This window comes from Camelus ferus, chromosome 12 (genome assembly GCF_009834535.1).
Source record: "Camelus ferus isolate YT-003-E chromosome 12, BCGSAC_Cfer_1.0, whole genome shotgun sequence".
Lineage (NCBI taxonomy): Eukaryota > Metazoa > Chordata > Mammalia > Artiodactyla > Camelidae > Camelus > Camelus ferus.
The window spans coordinates 46,819,312-46,842,009 of record NC_045707.1 but is presented as its reverse complement, the minus strand read 5'-3'; the positions used below and the strand labels follow the sequence as shown (position 1 = coordinate 46,842,009).

General features: G+C 41.4%; 1 protein-coding gene across 7 annotated transcripts in view; it reads left to right on the top strand.

Moving 5' to 3' along the window:
• Window positions 1–22,698, top strand: part of CRADD (CASP2 and RIPK1 domain containing adaptor with death domain) — a 162,441-nt gene that overhangs the window by 118,897 nt on the left and 20,846 nt on the right. Inside the window, exon 3 of one of the 7 annotated variants that reach the window (XR_004324737.1) lies at window positions 18,076–18,244. The exons of the other annotated variants lie outside the window; for them this stretch is intronic. The gene's annotated coding sequence lies outside the window, so the exon portion shown is untranslated. The remainder of the gene's footprint in view (window positions 1–18,075; window positions 18,245–22,698) is intronic. 7 annotated transcript variants of the gene reach the window in all.

Below are 22,698 nucleotides of genomic sequence, written 5' to 3'. Positions count from 1 at the left end.
TTGATTTTTTCTGTGGTCTTGTTAATCTCTATTGTATTTAATTCCTCTCTGATCTTTATCATTTCCTTCCTTCTGCTGCTTTTTGGGGCTTTTTGTTCTTCTTTTTCTAATTCATTCAGGTGGTGGGTTAAATTGTTTATTTGAGATTGTTCTTCTTTTTTGAGGAAGGCCTGTATCGCTATAAACTTCCCTCTTAGCACTGCCTTTGCTGTGTCCCATAGGTTTTGAGTGGTTGTGCTTTCATTATCATTTGTCTCAAGGTATTTTTTAACTTCAGCTTTGATTTCCTCATTGATCCATTGTTTTTTCAATAACATATTGTTTAATCTCCATGCTTTCCTTTTTCTCTCCTTTGTTTCTCTGTTGTCGATTTCCAGTTTCATGGCATTGCGGTCAGTAAAGATGCTTGAGATAATTTCTATCTTCTTAAAATTGTTGAGGTTTCTTTTGTGCCCAAGTACATGACCGATCCTGGAAAATGTTCCATGTGCACTTGAAAAGAATGTATATCCCATTTTGGGGGGGTGTAATGCTCTGAAAATATCCACCAAATCCAGTTTTTCTATTGTAGTATTTAATTTCTCTGTTGCCTTGTTTATTTTCTGTCTGGAAGATCTGTCTAGTGATGTTAATGCAGTGTTAAAATCTCCAACTATGATTGTATTCCCATCAATATCCCCCTTTATCTCTGTTAGTAATTCTTGTATGTACTTAGGTGCTCCTATATTGGGTGCATATATATTAACGAGTGTAATATCCTCATCTTGTATCACTCCTTTAATCATTATAAAATGTCCTTCTTTATCTTTCTTTATGGCCTCTGTTTTAAAGTCTGTTTTGTCTGAAATCAGTACTGCAACACCTGCTTTTTTGGCTTTTCCATTTGCATGGAATATCCTTTTCCATCCTTTCACTCTCAATCTATATGTGTCCTTCTCCCTAAAGTGGGTCTCTTGTATGCAGCATATTGAAGGTTCTTGCTTTATTATCCAGTCTGCCACTCTGTGTCTTTTGACTGGAGCATTTAGTCCATTAACATTTACAGTAATTAATGATAGATGTGTGTTTATTGCCATTTTGAACTTATCTTTGCAGTTGAATTGGTATATCCTCTTTGTTCCTTTCTTCTTCCTTTTGTGGTTTGGTAATTTTCCTTTGTATTATCATGGATTTTATTTAATTTTTGTGACTCCTTTGTAAATTTTTGGCTTGTGGTTACCCTTTTTTGTAAATCTGTCAACCCATTACTATAACTGTTTTTATTAAACTGATAGTAACATGATCTCAAACCCATCCTACTGTTAAAAAAATTTAAAAAAGAAAGAAAAAAATATTCTATATTTCCCTGCCTCCCTCTCCCACTCTCAGTGATTTGTATGTCTTCTTTTATAATTTCATGTTTACTGTATTTGTAATCCATGAGTTATCACCTTTCCAGTTGTGTGTTTCTCATTTCTGTAGCATCCTGCTGCTTTTCTATTTAGAATAGCCCTTTCAATATTTCTTTTAGCATGGGTTTAGTGTTGCTAAACTCCTGCAGCTTTTTTTTGTCTGTGAAACTCTTTATTTCTCCTTCTATCCTCAAGGATAGCCTTGCTGGATAAAGGATCCTAGGCTGCATCTGTTTTTCATTCAGGGCTTTGAATATATCTTGCCACTCCCTTCTGGCCTGTAGTGTTTGTGTAGAGAAATCAGCTGAGAGCCTTATGGGGGTTCCCTTGTAACTTACTCTTTGCTTTTCTCTTGCTGCCTTTAGAATCATTTCTTTATCCTTGACTCTGGCCATCTTGATTATGATATGTCTTGGTGTGGGTCTATTTGGGTTCTTCCTGTTTGGGACCCTCTGAGCTTCCTGTACTTGGATATCTGATTCCTTCTTTAAGTTTGGGAAGTTTTCAGTCATGATTTCTTCAAAAACCTTTTCAATCCCCTTTGATCTTTCTTCTCCTTCTGGGACCCCTATTATGCGAAGGTTGGGACGCTTTATATTATCCCATAGGTCCCTTATGCTATTTTCATTATTTTTTATTTGCTTCTCTTGTAGTTCTTCTGAATGGGTGCTTTCTATTGCCCTGTCTTCTAGATCACTAATTCGTTCCTCTGCATTATCTAGTCAGCTTTGCACAGCTATTAGATCATTCCTCATCTCTGTCAGTGAGTTTACCCATTCTACTTGGCTCTTCTTTATAGCTTCAATTTCATTTTTGACATATTTTGTATCTCTAAACACTATCTCTTTTAATTCCTTCAGCAATTCGATCACTCCTTTTTTGAAATCTTGATCTAGTAGGCTATCGATGTCTATTTCGTTGATCTTTCTTTCAGGGGATTTCTCTTGTTCTTTTAATTGGGAAAGGTTTTTCTGCTTCTTCATCTTGCTCATACCTCTTTGGCACTGTGGTTTATGGAGTATCAGTTCTTTATTTTGGTCCTTAAGGATTTTATCTATCTGATGCCTATTTAGGAATAGAACTTAGGAAAAAAAGAAAAAACAGTAAGAGAGAGAGAGAAAGCATTTTAAAAGAAGGGAGAAAGAGGGTTTGAAAACAGTGTATAATGAATAATAGAAGAGTGAGTTGAAGCAGAGTATTAATCGGGTTGAGACGTCCTTTTGAAACCTTTACAAAAAAAGGGGGGGGGAGATGAATAGATGTATTTGAAACCTGTGTCTAATCAATAGCAGGACATCAAAACCCAAGAGAAATAGAAATGAATTAAGAAGTAAAGATTAAGAGAGTAATAGAAAATAGAACAGGTAAAAACAGATTTAACAAAAAAAAAAGGGGGGTGGGTTGTCGGTGTTCTCTTGGAGTCTGTGTGCTTTTAATGTGAAGTCTTTCTGTCTTCGTCCTGTTTTGGAGCTCAGCTTGCTGTTTTCAGAGGCCCTCCGTTGGTGCCCTCTTCTGTGCTGCTCCCAGCACCTGTCGGCAAGCAGATCGCGCCTCCTCCTAACACTGGGTCAGGTGCAGCTCTCTGCTGTGGGCAGGCGGGTCGCTGCCCCTTCGGATGCCGCAGTCAGATGTTGCAGACTGGCCAGGTAGGAGGGCGGGTCGTGCCCCCTCCCAGCACCTCGGTCAGGGGCTGTGTTCCTGCCCGAAAGGCGGGGGGGGGGCCGCTCTCCGTCTACCTGCGCCGCTGGTAGTTCCGCTCTCTGTGCGGCTGCGTGCTCCGCCCTGGTCGGTGCTCCGTAGGTGGGCTTGGGGAAGACTGAGGGACAGCCCTGTCCCTGCTCGGAGCCAAAACCCAGCTCCTTGTTTGTCTTTGTGGAGCAAGTTCTCTGAGGGACCAGGATGGAAGGATCCTATCTGCCTCGGGCTGCAGGCCAGTCTCAGTCTGGCCTTTGAGGCTGCTAAGCCCTTCGGTGCGGATGCAGGTTTCGCCCCCGCCGCCGCCTGAGTGCTCAGCGCAGAGGATATGGCGGCTGTGCCTGAGCCCCGCCTCTCTTCCCCCGAAAACTTTCCGCGGGTTTTCAGAGATGGGGGTGTGCACCCTTCCCCCGAGAGCACATCAACCTTGCTGTTTTATGGAGGGCCCAGGTTGTTCTGCCCTGTGCACCCACAGCCACGGCGCGCAGCCCCTTGCGTTCCCCCGGGGCTGCCTCCGTGCAGCCACTTCCATCCTCCGCCCGGCTTGTGCAGCCTGGCCCTGCCCGCGGCTGCCGGCCCGCGTCTCAGGCTGGGTGTCGGGGGGACGCTCTGTGCCCGTTTAACTTAGTTCTGTTAGTCAAGGGCTGCTCTGTACAGATCCGAGCCTAGGAGGCTCCCCCTTCATCCCGCTGGCCTCTCAGTTGGAGAGGGGAGACCCAGCGAGCGAGCGCCAGTCCTCCTTTGCCGCTCCCTCCCCGCGGGACCCGTCCCGCGCTGCTTTGCCTTTTGTTCTTTCTTTTTTCCTTTTCTCCTACCAGATTTTTGGCGTCTTTATCTTTTGAAGAGGGCGATGTTCTGTCGGAGTTCCACAGGTGCTCTGGTTGGCTGAGTGGGTCTGTAGATGTGAGTCTTGGTGTATTTGTGGGAGAGGGTGACCTGCGAGCGTCCTTCTACTCCACCATCTTCTCCATCTTCCGGATTTTTTTTTAATGATGTGCTTTCTCGCAATTTTAACTTGAAATATGAATGTTTTCATCATTTTAAAAATAGGAGGTAGAAGACATTACTCATTTCATAAATTGAAAGGAGGTGAATATTGATCATAAGTGGAATAAGTTATTTTATGACATGATTTGATTAAGTAGGTTTTAATGACCTTCCTGAATAACACATTAAATCTGAGAGAAATCAACAGACAAACTCATATGTAGACCTTATTCAGCACATCTGGAAAAATCTGTTGGTTCCAGATTTTTTAACACTGCAGTTACTTTAAAAATAATCCATACCACTAATGTTTTACTTTGTTCTGAATTCAGAATTTTCTCTCACTGGCCAACTCACTCTTACAGACCTGTTTAGAAGACAGGGAGAGACATAAAATCCTTGGTTTCCCCCAAACCAACATTTTGAGCCATGTAGGGCAGAGCACCATAATAAGATTTGAGATATATGAGTGGTATGACTGTTTTTTGTAAAGTGGGAGAAAGAATATTGTTAGTACCGAAAATCACTCAGGCAGTTTTAGAAAAGAGTATGTATGGAAGTTGAGGATCCAGGAACTCACTTGGGTAAAACTGTGCCTTTGGAAAGTCCATTTGAAGATTACTGGCATGGAGATTGCTGGGACAGATAGTGGACCTGAAGAATATCTTGCATCAGGAGGAGCACTGAGGAGGAGAAGGAGGACGCTCCAGTGAGATGGACTTAGACGCTGTGGCTCAGGTGCACTGAGGGCGTGCTGAGGCGCATTCTGGGTGCAGGCATTTACCTCCAACAGATGGTGACAGAAGAGGCAGAGGAGCTTCCCCCAAAGCAGCAGGCTCAGCTTACTCATGGCCTCAGCCCCTCATTTCCTTAAGGCTGCTAAATGAAGAAACAGGCCCCCAGCGCTCCAGTGCTTGAGCCGAGGCATTTATTGAGACTCTACTATGTGCTAAGTATCGCCCTACATACCGGAGGTCCTCTGGTAATCAAGGCAAAGTTCTCCATATGTGAAGTTTGGAGCATGGAGATGAAGGGACAGAGAAAATAAGCACATCTATGAAAGCATGTGATAGAGATCATGCTATGAAGAAGATCATGAGTGATGTGACCAGCATGGCTGTTCCAGCTCCGCTGGTCAGAAATGGCTTCTCAGAGAAAGTAGCTTTAATTTGAGATTAAAGTCATCCACTTAAAAATCAGTAAGTACATCCAAAATCAGCAAATATTTATTGGGTGCCTACTGTATGCCAGGTACTGTCTAGGTACTTGGTTTACATCAGAGAAGAGGCAAAGATCCTGGCCTGGGGATCTTACATTCTGACTGGGTGTGAAGAGGGCAGACAGTAAACTACAGGTACTATAAATAAGTTATGTGGTATGTCAGAAGGTGGCGAGTGTTATACAAAGAGAAAAGGTACAGAACAGTGTAAGGAAAATAGGTAGCATGGGGAAAGGATGTAAGTTACATTAGGGTGGTTGGGACAGGCATCACTGAGCCAGCGGCTGTGAGTGAAGACATGAATGAGATGAGCGAGTTAGCTGTGAATAAGGGACTGTATCCAGGGGTAGCTGGGGCAAAGGCCCTGGGTTGGAAACATGGCTGACACATGCGTGAGCAACGATACCAGCAAGAGTATGGCTATAGTAGAGTGAATAAGAGAGTGTTAGAACAGGAGACCAGAGACGTCACCAGAGGCCAGGCCTTGTAGGCCTGGGGAAGACTCTGTTTTTACTCTGAGCACACTGGGGAACCATTGCAGGGTTTTGAGCCAACTTCAATTTCAACAGGATCACTCAGGCTGCTAGGTAAAGAATAGAGATCTGGGAGTAAGGGTGAACAGGGAGCCCTTTAGAAGGCTGAGTAATCCAGGTGTGAGATGCAGATGGTTTGGACTAGAGTGGAGGTGGGGAGAAGTGACTGAGTTTTGGATATAATTTGGAGGTAGAGGCAGCATGATCTCCTGTCAGACTGGAATGGGATGTGGGAGAAAGAGAAGAGACAAGGATGAATCCAAGATTTTGGGCTGGGCAACCTGAAGATGGAATTGCATCAGCTGAGATGGAAGGCTGTAGTGGAGCAGATTTTGAATTAAAGATTGGAGGAAAGCATCTGAGGCAGAAGGGAAATTTTTATTCTGTCATTTGCACTTTGAAAAAAAATATCTGGGGCTTAAATTGTCCCTTATTTTCCAAATGGGAAAGTAGCAGAAATGGGGTAAAGGAGATAGAAGAAAAGGAGGCATTTCACAGATACTGTTTTGCTCAGCAAAGGATATAAATATGCTCTAGCTTTGTATTCAACGTTCTAATTTAAATGTGTTTAAAATTTTCCAGTTGAGTAAAAATAGAGTACATAACTTGCAAGAAATAGAATGAAAAAATGACATAAACTTAATTATTTCACTAAAAATCATGAAGGAAGAGAAACAAATGACAAGAAAATATGGTATGTAAAAAACTTTGAGGAATGAGTAAGAACGTACAAATAATGAATGGAATAAATTACCCTTTACAAGGTAGAGGTTCTCTGATTGGAGATTCTCCCCACTTTCCACCCCCAATAAAATTATGATGATTTATAAGAGACCTGCCTAAAACACAATTACAAAGAAAGGCTAAAGACAAAGTATTGTTTTACACAGGAAACCTGCACACAGATACTTATTGCAGCCTTATCATAATTGCCAAATTGAGTTTGAATGGTGCAGAGGTGAATGAATAAGTAAACTATGGTACATCCAGACAGTGAAATACTATTTAGTGGTAAAAAGGAATGAACTACAAGCCATAAAAAAGACATAGAGGAACCTTAAATGCATACTACTAATTAAAAGAAGCCAATTTTAAAAAGCTACATACTGTATCATTCTAATCATATGACAATCTGGAATAGGCAAAATTATGGGGCTAAAAAAATCATTGGTTGCCAGGTATGGAGGGGGAGAGATGAATAGACAGATCACAGGAAATATTAGGGCAATGAAAATACTCTGTATGATAGTATAATGATGGGTTTATGTCATTATACTTTTGTCTAAACCCATAGAATAGGGTTCACCAAGACTAGGCTGACCAAGAGTCAGTCCTGAGGTAAAATATGAACTTTGGGTGATTAAGATGTGTCAGTGTAGGTTCATCCTTGATAAAAAATGTAAAATTTTGGCGAGTGATACTGATAATGGAGGAGATTATGCTTGTGTTGGACAGGGATATATGGGAAATCTCTATATCTTACTCCGAATTTCATTGTAAACCTATAAAGTTCTTAAAAGTAAGTAAAACTTAATAATAAAAATTGAAAGAGATATACCAGTATTGACTGAAAAAAAATGCACAACCTAAAAGCTGAGAATTATGTTTTATTCGGTGAACATACTGGGGACTTAAGCATAGGAGACAGCTCAGCTAGCTCTAAGCCATAAAGGAAAGAATCAATAAAGTTAATTCTATAAATATGTAAAATTTCTGTTCACCAAAACAACTATAAACAAAGTTATTAGACAAGAAGAAATATTTGTAACATAAATGACAAAAGGCTAATATCTTTAACATAATTACTAATATAATATCTTGAAGGATTTACAATTTTAAATTAAGTTAGCAGTAGCATAGATGGTAAGATATAGTTGGATCAGTGTATTTTGGGAGTAGATCCAACAGGTCTTCTGATTGATTAGAAATGAGGGGAAATGAGAAATCAAAGACCTTCCAGTCTTGAGAAAATGAGTGAAGATTAGTACCATTTACCGACATGAAGAAGGCTAGGCAGTGGAATTTGTTAAAAAGTGGATTTGGCTTTGAGAGGAGAGAGAGAGAAATGAATCTGATTTGGTCCTGTTAAATTTAAGATTCCTATTTGACATCCCAGTGGGAATGTCAAATACGTAGTTAAATACATGTCTGAAACTCGGGTGAGAGATCTTGACTGGAGACTTGTATTTAAGTGTCATTAGCAAATGAGCGGTGATATTTGAAGCCATGATGATGATAAAGTAATAATAATGATGATAACAATAATATTAACAATAGTAGATAACATTTGTTGAGTGCTTAGTAAGAGTCAAAGCTTTGGGGAAGTTCACGTTGCATGTTGTTGGATGCATTATGGCACTGGAAATACTAGCAATTTGGTATCTTGATACTTCTAGTCTTGGGAAGAGAGAGGTAGGGGCTGAGGCTCATGCTGATTAAAAGTCTCAGGGCAGCCTGTCTCTTCCACAGGTACTGAGGCATTCAGGAAGAGAGCTTTCAGTACTTGATGGGACTCTTTAGTCTGGAGACTCTTTCAGGTCAAGAATATAAAAAATAGCAATTCTTTGTCCTCCATCCTTTGCCTTCCTCCTCTAACTTCTGTTAGATTGATATTAGAACTTGTGAATCTATTCTCCATGTCTCTCAGGTTTTCTTTCATACCATCCATTGTGGTCATTTTGAGCTGCATTCTTCCAGAGTGGAAGGAGGATCCTTTGTCAGTCTTCCAACTCGCATATATTTTGCTTCAACTGTGTCTGTTCTGCTGTTGGTTTTATTTCAATAATTGTGTTTTCTCATTCTCAACATTTCTAATCAGTTCATATTTTTTATGAATCTGATATCTCCTTGAGTCTCTTTGGCAACATTTTATACTTATTTTAACTTACAGATACAAAATACACTAAATATACTACATGTTTTAGGTTTTTCGTATTTAGTAATAAATTGGAATTCCATGGAGACTGCATTATGGTGACCAGATATAAAGGCAGGTGGCAGAAGTGCTATCTTTTATAAAATTTAATTCAGATTTTATAGTAGTTTTGTTTGTAGAACTCAGGAAAAAATGATAAAAGATGTATTCCTTTATTTTCTACCCTGGATTAAATATAGTGAAATTCCATTCTTTTTTTTTTTAGTCTTAGCTGCAGGAATAAAATTGAAGCTCAGATTATACCAAAGAGTCTTGACAAACACTGGAAACCATGAGATTAAGTCATTGTATAACATGTTGACGACCCGGAAAATGTTTTTGCCCTTGGGAGAGTATGTATTTAAACTAACTGATAGTGGTCAAACTTGTTTTTCCCTTCCAAATTTGATGTATTCCAAGAAGCCAGTGGTTAAATCTTACAGTTTGTCCCCACTGATTTTAGTAACTTTAATGCTTAGAATTTAATGTTTAGAGCTTTCAAAACTTTAATGTTTCTCTGAAATATTTGTATTGGAGTCAGTTATGTTGGATTTTACAACTTCAATTCTTACTATAAGACCTTTCAGCATAAATTTGGTACCTCACATCATTATACAAAATATGACTACTAGCCATGGATTAGGAAAATAAAAAATTATTCAGTGAGGCTAAGCTTTGACTTGTGAGTATGGAAGAAATATAATTTCTGAGGTTTGTCTTCTGTATTGGAAGAAACTGAATACAAGTTGAGTTGGTTGGGTCTTAGATAACCCATCCAAAGCACCCAAAGAGTCACATTCTTTTAGAAGACACAGGGGATCGAGATGGGGAAACCAAGACCATTCAAAAGCAAAAGAACAGAAGCTCAGAGCCTGGACCTGGTAAAAATTGGAATGGAATAGGCAGATATAGAGCCAAGGAAAGAGAGAGCCGGGGGTGCTCTGAAAATCAGACTGACTCTTGCTTTTAGTAACCTTTGAGCACAGATGTGTGAACTCATCTTCCAGGCTTACCAGTGCTGGCATGCTATGTAAAAAATGAGGAATTTAGACAGACACACATAAGCTGTTTATTCCCATCCAATATGAATAACACTCTCTCTCGATGGCTTTATTAACAGTACAGGACCCAGAAACTTTTATAGTCTGTTGTGGTCTTTTGAGAAGATGAAGATGAAATAAAAAAGTATATATTTACTATCTAAAAAATGTTTCCTGAATTTGATACAATACATTCTTTAGGGTTTAGCATATTATCTCTTCTAGGTTCTGAGTATCCAGGTTCTAAACAGGCTGTAGCCCCATAATTTGAAACAAAGTTTTAAAAAATCTTTTAAGAGATCAGTGTTAGCAATGACAGCTGACTCTTTCCTAAATTCCATCCTGGTACTAGGTTGGTTCACAAAACTCAGAAAAGAATTTAAAATATATCTAATATAATTAAAGTTATTTTACTTATAAATTTATTAGTTAAAGTTGCTGTTTTTATCAATCATTATTTCTGTGACAGGTTCACAGGAGGGGTGGAAAATAAAGGAAACAGCTGATTTAGACAAATTATCGAATAAGTTTTGTCATGAAGAGAAGGAAGAAGATATCCTGAATGGCCAGTATACGTATTTCATTCCTTGGAGGAAGTAACATCTTGCCATTATTGTAGATTTGTCTGATTTTATTGTCTCTTGAAATTATCTATCTCCCCTTTACTCCAACACTGTTCCTACCCAGTTTCCAAGAAGGCCAGTGAGACTGGGTGTTGGCAACTGACTGTATTTTGGACTGCTCTGCAGTATATCTTATCAGTACAGCTCTTTGTGACTTTAGTTAATACATTTCCAGTCCCTGGTCACCTACCTGTGAGTGAACCAATGTTACTGAATAGCCAAACACCATGAATACTCAAATGCTTCTCCAGGTTTTCTCTAAAGAATCCTTGCCTCAGACTGACCCTGTTCCTAAGAAGCTCTGGGAAAGTAGACTAGCTCAGCTCAAGTACAAACCTTTTCTGAAACCTTCTTTTTATCTTAAACATTTTCGTACTTCTCTTCGGAAATATATGCATTTTTTAAATATAAAAAATGTTTATCATTAAGTAGAATCAGTCCTCCAGGAAAATGCACGATGTTTATCCTGTTGCCTTGCGTACATACTGCTTGTGCCCCAGGGAGTGATTCTGCCTTAGTCTGAGGAACATGGATGTACTGGGAAGAACATTGGGTCAGGGATGGAGATATTTGGGTTCCAGCCCCATCTTTGCCATAAAATAGCTGTGTGACTGTGGGAAAATCATTTAAAGCTATTTTCCTTTGTGTTAATTGGGGGGGGGGTGAGCAGTCAGATTGGATAATCACAAAGTCCTTTCCGTCTGTCATTCTGTAATGACACAGAGTCTGGAATGCCAGATCTGTTACTCCATGGGCCCGAGTGGTTGCACTTTCTAGACCATAAGGTCCAGTTTGTACTGCTTGCTGCCCTTGCCGCTTTACTACCTTGTAATTGCAGTCAAGATTTTTGGTTATTGAATGAATAAATAGCGAGTGGGCATCCTGGCATAGCTGGTTTACACATTTCTCTTTCCTCTTCCTATCTAGATGGAAATATAAATTAGATCCATAGCCCCCCCGCCCCCCGGCAAATACAGACATAGGCATAAGATTTCCATAAATTTAGCCTGCTTTCATATTTAACAGTTTCACCCCTTCCCCTCAGCATGTGTCCTCCTTGACAGAAATCTAACCACTTCTACAAATGACAGCCAAAGAAATATTCTTTTATAACATTTACCAACAGCTGAAAAGTTATAGGACTTTTTAATAATTTTTAAAACAAATGACCATCAGCAAAGGGTGGTGCTTCTAGGCTCATCCAAATTGCTGTGTAAATCACACTCCTTAAACTAAGCAGGTTGTATTATCCATGAGAACAAGCACCTCTGTTCTACTTAAGCTTCTTCAGCTACTTCTCCAGGCTGTACCAAATTGTGCTTCCTCTTAAAGTAGGACGTTCTGTGCCCTGTTTGAAGACTGGTGTGACTAATGTAGCTGGAATTGCTGAAAGGAGAAAAAGGGAAGAGAAATAACTGATGTGCTTTAAGAATAGTGAATTTTACTAGGCCCTTTGCAGTATACAATGTGGCTGATATGTGTATTACTATGTGGAAAATATTATTCTTCACCTTCTAGATAGTGGAATGGTCTCCGTATCACACCTCAAGGTCACACTAAGTAAGTGGCAGGGGTAGATCTCGAACCTCGCAGTGCACATAGGCTGGCCGTGGCCTCTGCTCTCTGCCATCATCCCTGTCTGTCACTCCTCCCCAAAACCTACACAGTATGTTGTGATGATCAGTTAACTGAGGTGCAGGTGTATCTGGATTTCTGCCCTGGTTGAAAATTAGGAATATCACAGATATTTGTAATTCCTCAAGAGTGCAGTGCAAAACTCCCCTGTCTTGAGCTAAAAATACAAAAAACAATTTTAAGTGACTAAATCCCTTAGCTAGTTTATAGGATGAGTCTACAATAGGCACCTCAAGTTGTTTCTGGCAAAAATCTTGCAAATGGCAGCCAGTGACTTTTTCCCCTCAGCCTCCTATCCTAAAATGGCTAATTACTGGTGTTCTAGATCTTTGAAAGAAGCCCTGAGTTTAGAAACCAGATGCTGGTGCTTTTGGTTAGTATTTGTATTACTGAAAGTTTTTTTATGGAGTGTTGGTGCAGAGTTTAATGACAGCAAACTGTCTCTGCTTACAGCTAGAGTTGTATTGTATTGCGGTATTGAGGCCTGACTACTTCTAACGCCTGCCCTCTGAGGGCCTGTTGCTCTTCCCTGGAGCTGTGGCAGAGGAGCAGGGGGAGAGAGGAAGTTATAAGGCTTGCGCAACAGGACATTTTCCTGATGTCTGTCTTTAGATGCAGGACAGGGACATTAATACATAGAGGGGAGATTGGCTACATATACGTACACTATTGAAGGACCCTGACTTGGCTGAGTGTTTGGTTTGCTTGGAGATACAGTGTAGTAGCAAGATCACCATCTTTAAAGCCAGAACCAACCCAAATTTGAATCCCAGCATTAGCCATTACTCTGTTGTGAGACTTTGGACAAATTATTTAACTTCTTGGAATCTGAGTTTTCTTACCTAACAGGTGTAAAATACATAAATTGAAGGGCAGCTAAAAGATTAAGCAATAAGAAAGTAAAATAGTACAGCCATTTTGGGAGATAGTTTAACAGTTTCTTAAAAAGCTAAACATAATCTTACCACATGATCCAGAAGTCATCTTCCTAGATGTTGACCCAAATGAGTTGAAAAGTTATGTCTACACAAAAAGCTGCACACAAATGCTTACAGTAGCTTTATTCATAATTGCCCCAAATTGGAAGGAACAAAGATGCCCTTCAGTAATTGAATGGATGAACAAACTGTGGTACATCTATGTGATGGAATATTATCCAGCAATAAAATGAAATGAACTATTAAGTCATGAAAAGATATGGAGAAGCCTCAAACGCATATTGCAAAGAGTGTGAAAAATATATACACTGTATATTTCCAACTGTATGAGATACTGGAAAAGGCAAAACTATGGAGACAGTAAAAAGAGCAGTGGTTGCCAGGGATTTAGGCTGAGGGGCTGAGGGATGAATACATGAAGCACACGGGATTTTAAGGGCAGGGAAACTATTTTGTATATATAATGGTGGACACATGGCATTATACATTTATCAAAACTCTTGGAATGTACATTACAAAGAGTGAACCCTAGGGTAAACTATCAACTTAAAGTTTTTTCAAATGATCAAACAAGGCAATGTGTATAAACTAGCTAACCTACTAACTAGTACATCTAGGCTCTAATAAATGATAAATATTATTATTTTTATTCTTAGTCTACGTTCCAATGATGCTATTTAGACATAGTTTCTGTGTGTGTTAGATGTATCAATGTTAATTAAAGTTGATATTATTATTTAAAAATCTAGCTGTTTACCAAATGAGAATTAGCAGTCCTTTATAACTACTTTCTCCTCTGCTGTCTGTCCTACGCAAAGTTAATGGTTTGAAGCCAAATCCTAGGAACACAACCTCTGGCTCAGGCATGAGTTTTATTTCAGTCCATGATTTACAGTTGGTGTAAAATTTGGGTCTGGAGTTGGTTAGTTATAATGCAGTTGCAATACAAAGCATCTTGAGTTGATTTTTCCCTTATCCTGTATTGTTATGTAAAATGCTAACTTTAATCAGAAATTGCTCTAATACAATATCCTTTCTTGTCCTGGATATAATTTCTCCTCTTTTGTACAAGTACTTTTTGTAAGGTTCAACTTAGTGTGGAAGGAATAGGCAAGAAATATAAATTTAACTGACACATGTTAAATCATTAAAGAATTATATCACGAAGCATTAAAATGGTGCACAGAAAACTTTGCCAATGTCTAATAGAGTGGTGAGGATTGTATAATTAAATAAGAACCAGCACCTATCCTATAACTGGAAATCGGGAGTGTCAGAATCCCTTTCCTTTTTTCACTAGATACTAGGAATCTAACCATGCAAAAATGTCCAAAGTGGCCAAATGCCACAGAACTTGAATCCAGATCAACAGTGCAGAAGTTGTCAAGCACATGCAGTAATAGTCTTTGGGCTTTTACAGAGGACTAAAAGTTAAATGTTAGTTTAGGTCCTTATCCTCTACCTCTTGGTTGGCAGCTTTTCTTGGCTCATTTCAGAGACATGACATTTCAAGCAATCTAGGGAAGCTGGGACAGATACTTCCTCTCTCTGTCCTTTTTTTCCCCCCGTCTCAGATACCTGTGCCTAAATACTTCCTCTCACATTCACATTATTCACTCCTGTTGGAGAAATCTTAATGAGCAGTTTCATTGGTTTTTTTGGTCCCATTCCTGTAACTATTTTAGGTTGAAATCTCTGGCTCATGTACTGGGGTCTGTATGACAGATTATCTCAAAGCCCAAGTGACCTCAGTGGTCCAAGTGCTAGCAACAAGGGGCACTTGCTGGCATGACATGGCCTTAACCTGGGTTCTGTGGACACTGGAGAACCACTGGCCTGAGGAAGGGGATGGAGCAGAGCCAGGGAAGGGGGCAGGATGAGCTTAGAGCTCCCCAAGAAAGGGGAAGAATATGTTTGAAAAAGGGGGAGTTCTGGGGAGTCTGAGAGCAGATTGGAATCCCAGGCAAAGCAGAACCACCCTTTCTCCTACCTGCTGAGAGTGTAACAGAAAAGGAGTTGACCTGGAGCCACAGAATACTGCCTGCAGACCAAATGCTCACACTGAGGGGTGTAGACAGGTAGGGGGAAGCACGGGCAGCAGTCAGTTTGGCTGTCAGAGCCTGGTGGTCATGCATGGTTTCTCCACTGCCTGTTGATTCTCTGCTGAGGCAATGCCAGCCACCAAGTACAGACCATACTTTGGTGCCAGCCCTTAGACATATTATTTCCCCATAGCTCCTGTCATTCAAACAGGATCTGGTTTCCTGGTGTGAGCAGATTGTTCCCGCTGAGCACACACACTCTGCTATGAGCGAAGCCAGGCAGAGCCTCTGAGAAACTTGACAGAGTCCCCATTCCGAGAGAAGCCATTTGAGGGAGTGGAGGGGTGGAAAGGAGCTGACTTCAACTTCTGTTTATATAGGTTTTGAATAAAATGGGTAGATCCCCTATTTCCTCCAAAGTAAACAAGGTTCAAATGGGATTACCCAATTGGAATCCAGTCCGACTGCAATTTAAGTTGTTGGAAGGGTCTAAATATTTAATCTACCCTCGTCATGAATCCTAGAATCGCATGTAGGCAGGAATGACCGAGGCTCTGAAAGTAAACACTGCAGTTGGAGACAGAAGTGTCGCAACTAGTACCACGTCTGCAGTGACGGCCTAGAAACTTTTGAGTACACCAGAGGAAACAGACCGAAAAACACAGATCTGGCAGCCGGGAGGCCTGGCTTCTCCAACTCTGCCTGCCACTAACTCGCTGAACCTCCAGGCCTCTTTTGTTAAGTGAGAATGCAGGCAAAGCATCTCAGAAGACAAGTCTTTTTTATAACATGAAACATGACAGAATCAGCCACATACACTGTGAAAAGTTCACTATTCCATTCATTCTGTGATAGTGTACACACACAACTCTTTCTTCAGAATACACCATCAGAATGGAACATTACTGTATCTAGTATCTGTGCCCTCACATTTTATTCAAATTATGCAAGTAATAAAAAGATTTGGCCTGTCAGGGATTCTCTACAGAGGCTGAAACCACCCCCCTTGAGTGCTTTTAGCACCTGGTAAGGGTGTTTTTAGATGTCACAATGATTGCTGTGGGGTGCTAGCGCCATCTGATTGGCAGGGGCAGAGCTGCTATATAATACTCTGGACAGTCCTGCAAAGAAAAAAAAATGTCCCACAAACCTACATGGCTTTCATATGTCCTGCCAGCTACTCAGAGAACCCGACTTTGTTTTGCAAATAAGTGTATAGTATTTTTCTTGTTTGAAAATATACACTGAACTTTCCAGGAAAATGTATAAGAAGAGGTTAAGATTGTACTGTTTTGTTCAGAACTTTTCTGAGTTATTCATCATTTCTGAAAAATCAGATCACCGATAGCAAACATTAAAGATGTTTGAGTCACCAAGGCAACACATCTGTGCAGTCTGCACTGTAACTGTCACATTCGTGGCGTGTGAATTGATATGTGAATCTGAGGTTTCACTGCCCTTTAGAGCAGTCGTGCAGAGTTTTTATTTATTGAAAAACATATTATTTTATGGGAGTTATCTTCTTTTCACTTCTCCTTTGTATTATAATTTGCACATTATATTAATTTAAAAAACATGTGTATAGGTAGGTTATGTTATTTTATATTAGATTTTACATCAACGTAGTAAATATAGTACTATAAAATGTTATAAAAGTTCATTGTATCTGACTGGATTGAAAACCACTGGGCCTGAGGATCCTAAGATCCCTTTTAGCTTTAATATGCTGTTAGCCTATGAGATTATTTAGTTTGATGCCTTCATTTTTACAGGTGAGTAAACTGAAGCCCATTAAGACTTTCATGTATTGCATTCTACAATTATTTATTGAATGTCTCCTAGAGCTTTGGGTACGTAGCTGGGTGCAGTGGGCAAAAATATGATCCCTGTCTTCAAAGAGACTTCAGTCTGGCAGCCAAGATGATAAATACGCCAAAAAATCAAAAATAGAAAATCCCATAGCTGGTTAGTAGCTCAGCTGCATTTAGAACCTACCATTGCTTTGAAGACCAATTCATTTTCTGTGCCTGGTGCTCCAGAGTCTGAGGCCCAAAATGTTTCTGGCTGTGATCACTGGAGGAGAGTGGGGTGGGAGGAGCATCATCAACCAGAAGGACGTGATTTTAGTTTACTCTCTGCTTAGTTTTTCCAGAGCAGCAAAAGCCCAGGAGTAGCTAGTTAGCTCCCCATCAGTATCGCCGCTCAGTCACTTGCAGGGTAAGGACTGACTGTGAGAATGGCAGCAGTGAGAAGGAAAAGAGCACCGAGAGCTGAGTCCACAGCTGTGTTCTCAGATGGAAATATAATGCAAGCCACAGTGTCGGCCTTATATGTAGTTTATATTTTCTAGTAGCCATCTTTTTAAAAAGTAAAAAGAACCTGTGAAATTAGTCTAAATGATGTATTTCATTTAATCCAATATATCCAAAGTATCATCAGTACAACATGAAAGGAATAGCAAACAATTATCAATGAGGTATTCTACACTTTTTTCACACACAGTCTTCAAAATCTGTTGTGTACTTCACACTTAAAGTATACTTCAATTTGTATGAGGCTCGTTTTAGATGCTCAACAGCCACACGTGGCTAGTGGTACCATGTTGGACAGTGCAACTCTAGCGAAATGGCTTTCAGCCCTTTCTCTGCCCCGACCCAGTTCACCTATCCAGGGACTCTCATCTATAACTTCTGTCACTACATGCAGTGCCTCCCATTCCAGAGGATGCCCCCATCCTGGGAAATGACAATGGATGGAGAATGGTGGTGTGGGATGGAGTTTACCCCACCCACTCCCTGCACAGGAGTCAAAGGCTTTGGAAATACTGGTGGTTTCTAATAAGTCTTACTCGCACAGTTTAGTGTGCTAGGGTGACAGCCCCAGAAGGGAAGACAAATGATCTGAAAGGAGAGAGCTGGATTTGGAGAAGTGCTTGAGTGCCAGGAATTAGAGGGCTCAGCACTACAGAACTTTGCAATAGAATGTCACAAATTTACTATTTTTTTAAGTAATTCTTTTTTTTTTTTTTTTCTCATTCTCTCTTCATCTTCTCATTTAGCTCCTTTAGGGAAAGCACATACAAAGAGTATTGGGCCACATGATTTCCCAGGGTCCTTCCCTGTCCATATTACTGTCTACTGATTTGGAAGGAGGTTCATCAGAACCTTGGACCTGGTCCTTCAAGAGACTGCAGCTTTCAGCCAGGTCTTCCCAACAGTTCCTCTGAGGTATTTGAAATGTGTTTTCAATATCCCTGTGAGCTATGTTCAGGGATGTGTGTGTGGTGTGTGGAGGCTGGACAGGGGCAGAGAATGTGGAGCCTGACTGGGCAAAGTACTTTACAAACATCACCCTGCTGAATCAGTGGGACAACCATTTGGAGTAGATGCTATAGTTATCATTCTCAAGAGGCAGAAGACGGCAAGTAACTTATTCCACATCCCAGTAGCTGTCATCATTCCATTCTTTATGGTGGGCTAGCAGAATTTTATTTCTTGGCACAAGTCTTCCTGCCCCTTCTTATTCATCTTTCTTTTCCATGACATCTTATCCTCCTCCCCTCACCTCTTCACCACAAACATGCTACAGGTGAGGAGCACCTCATCATAAGACAAGTTGGGGGCTTCTAATCCACTATCTGTGGTCTTCAAACTGGTTTGCCACTTGCTGGCTTGGATTCCTTCTTAAGGAAGCTTAAGCTAGGAACGTGTGTCATTCAGCTTACATCAGGTCATTATTCAACCAATCAGGGATGCAATTTGCCTGTCGTCTCCTGGGAGACAGGGAGCTGCTGCTGCCGCCTTAGCCTTTCATAGAAGAAAAGCTGCTCCCCAAGACCAGAAGGGAGCCAGCTGTCTAGCCACTCAGCAGGGCCTTGCAGATGGGCTGTGCCTCGCCAGGGTCCCCCCTCTTTGGGTCTGTTCCTCTGCTTCACAGACCAAAGGATTTGTGGACCCGAGCGGAACAGGCTGGGAAGGAGATGGGAGAGACTGATTCATGATAATCAGTCTTCGAGATCACGACACCCATTTATAAATGTGTTGAAAAAAAAAAAAAAACCTTCCTAAGACACAAATATTCATGTTCACAGGTCAGCATGTTTTTCTCCCTGAGAAAAACCTTGTGTGAGGAACCAGAGTTTTATCAGAAGTTTGTGTTAACACATCTGGAATCAGAACTAGGAGAGTTAGGTTATTTTTGAAGAATTAAGTATTTGTAGTTCTGATACAAAAGGGCATCTAGTGAAAAAGGTCAGCCTCCCTTCTCGGCTTCGCCCACCCTCGCTCCTTAGCCCCCTCCCTAGAGGCAACCCTTATTAATAACCAAATTCTTCCGAAGTTGGACTGTCTGAGACCTCCATTTCCTGAAAGGGGTGTTCCTGCTGCACAGGCCAGGTGACTTTTGTCTTCTGGTTAGGCTGCACTCCTGGACCAGTTTTTGCTTGACATGTTAACAGGGGAAGGGAGATGGGGAGACATGTGAGCAGTGGGAATGGCAGAGGCCAGTTGGGAGGACAAGTGTGCAGGAATTTGCTGAGTTAAAAAGATCTACACTTTCCAGAGAGGAAGCTGTGTAGGCAGGGCTTGGAGTGAACCAAGAACTACCCAGGGACAGTAGAAAGGAGGGTACCCAGGTCCCTGGCAGGGAGCAGATGGTGGGTATGCCCTGACCCTTCCTAAGCTTTGGGGAACAGAACAGGAAGGAAAACCATAGAGTGAGAGATACAGGGGGCTGTGCCCCACTGTCTTGAAGGGAGCAGCAACCTGCCCCAGAAAAATATCCCAGAGAAAGAGCAGGATCAAAAACATTGGGAGAGGCGGCCTGGCCCCAGAGTAGCCGTGCCATACAAGGCCAGTCATCGTGTGGTGCAGCCAAGTAAGGTGCCTTCCTGCTTCAGTGCTGCATCCTGGAGACAGTTCTGGACAAAGTCTGCAGCAAGAAGGAACAATTCGCCAATTCATTTTGTTGGCATTTCTAGCCACAAAATAAGGCCTTTTCCCTTCATTAGAATTGTGACAGATAAAAGTATATTCCCAGCCAACTCCTGTTATTCACATGGGCAGACCTATTATCCCTACTTGGTCTGGCTGTGTCCCTATATGAGGGCTTGCTCTGTGTGTGTGCTCTTGGCAGCTTTGTAAAGGATTCAGAAGGAATAAACACAGGGCCTGCTTCCTGCCTTTCGTCCAGAAGAGAAGAATCATTCATACACATGTTCCAAACCAGCAAACTTTGGTCATTCAAGAGCAGAAAAGTAGCTAATCAGAGGGTGGGGTGTCTGGAAGCAGCCAGTTCATGTGAGGAAAATAAAGCTAATGAGGGATCTAGAAGCCAGTTCAAGTGAGGGGCAGTTAGTGTGGAAGAGGGGAGACTGAAAGAAACTGTGAACATCATCTCAAATGTTTGAAGAGGTGATGGAACTTAGTGCATGTTGGTTCAAATCCAGATGGCCCCAGTTCAAATTCTGGTTAAGGCACTTCTGACGTGTGTAATTTTTGGCAAGTTTCTTCACCTCTCTGTGCCTCAGTTTCCTAACTTAAGAAAGTGAGGATAATATTACCCCTATCATATAGGGCTTTTGTGAGAATTGAGCAGGTTAATACATGGTGAGCACTTGTAACAGTGCCTGACAAGGTAAGCACCATGTAAGTATTGGCTACTATGCATAGGAAGGCAGGGAGCTAGGGAGTTGTACCAGGTAACCAAACCAGGATCAGGGATGGAAAACCTACTTTAATATATAGATTAACTTCTTTAATTATTAGAGTTACCAGCATGGGGACTTTGAAAAATAGTGAACAAAGACAACTCTAGCGTTTAAATGGATTTATTCTCCAATCCAGTCCCATTTGAGTTCTGCAGATCTAGTCACCTCGATGATATTTCTACTTAGAAATCTCCCAGGTGTGTCATGCTTAGCTTGTTCAGAACTCATCTCTGGATCCTGCTTCTACCTGCTCCTCCCTCAGCCTTCTCCATTTCAATGCCACAAGTGGCAAAACCAGCCATCTAGTCACCCAAGATAGAAACTTGGCAGTTACCTTTGATCCCTGCCTCCCCCGTCTCCAGATTTAATCAGTCACCCAAAGATGTCCATTCCACCCTCTTCAGTATCTCTGGAGTCCATCTACTATTCTCCATAGCCACTGCCTCTCTCCTAGTCCAAGCCATCATCATCTCTCCCCTGCAATGACTTTCTAACTGACCTTCCTGCCTTACCTCCGCCCCAGGGCCAGAAAGCCTACAGGACACCTTGGTGTTGAAGAGTACACTGCCCGTATAAGGAGATGCAGCCCTGGGCCAGGCCTTCATGAGCAGACTGGGGCCAGATCTCACCCCTCACTTGTCTACTTGGCTGATACCCTTGTGCTTCAACACCTGCTCCACCGTGTGCAGTGGCCCTTCTCTCCAGTTCATTCTCCAGCAGAGGATTGGACCATGTCACACTTTTCTCCAGTATCACCCTTTCCCCATTGTTTCATGGCTTCCTTTTGCCCTTAAGCTCTGACTCAGATCTGAACTCTATCCTGTCATCTACAGTGATATATTACTATCCATCATACTAATATGTTAATTATATTAATAGTCACTAGTCAGGTAGGAGATGTTGCTGTATAAACTAGCTCTGGAGTAGATCACAGAACATGAGCCCTTAAAGAGATGGGCGAGACATCCACCTAGAGCCAAGGCCACAGACGAAACACCTCCAGGCTGTGGTCAGTCTGCAGACACATTTTGTTTGGCTCACTCATTTAATAAATTTTTTAATCAATTGACACTTTAAAATCAAGATTTCACTAAAGGATAGATTCTTGGCTTCTCCTCAGATATTAGAAGATGTAGAGACAATGGACCCTCCTCCTTCCTTGCGTGGCAGTTGGCTGGTGCTGAGCAGAGCTGCCCTCCAGCTGGGGCATGCACACTCTGGTTCTCAGCCCCCACTCCCCATAGTTTATACTTTATTTCATGTTCATTCCCACCCAAGCCTTGGGAAGACAACTGCATTTGGAGCCTCTAAGTTCTTCCAGCTCCTCCACTTTACAGATGGGGAAGAAAGGTAGTGCATCAGTATCCAGGTCTTGTACTGGATCATGAACCGTCTCATGGATCATGAGCTGCTCATGGCTTCTGTGTTCTCTACTGAATCACAGCTGCCTCTCAGTTAAAGACTGAAGGGAAACACACCGTGAACTTTGTTGATTATTCTTCCTGCTGATTGCTAACCAACATGCCCTTTAGTTGTCTTGCTTATATCTGTGGCCACATGAAAATTAGAACATACAGTCTGGAGGATTGAGATGGTGTTCTGTGAATATCACCTACTTTGCATGAGACTCTAGCCCAGATTAGAAAAAAAAAAAATGGGAAGGATTGAAAAATGACAGGGAAAATAAGATCTGAACATCCTTCCAGAAGGGCACAGTCTCTTCCTTGTGGTATTACGGAAAGGTAGGGAGCCAGCTGGGTTGCCACCTTTTCAGGGATGTGAAATCGAGATGTACACGGCAATGAGTCAGTGACTGGAAAAGGACTGGAGAGCAAATCTTGGGCTCTGTGCCCGATACCCCACTGTCACACCCTCAGAATGACTGTGGACAGGTCAATCACTGCAAAAAGGGAAATTTGCAATTTACCTTGGCAAACAATGGCTTTGACCAATCAAGAGGAACTGGAATGAAGC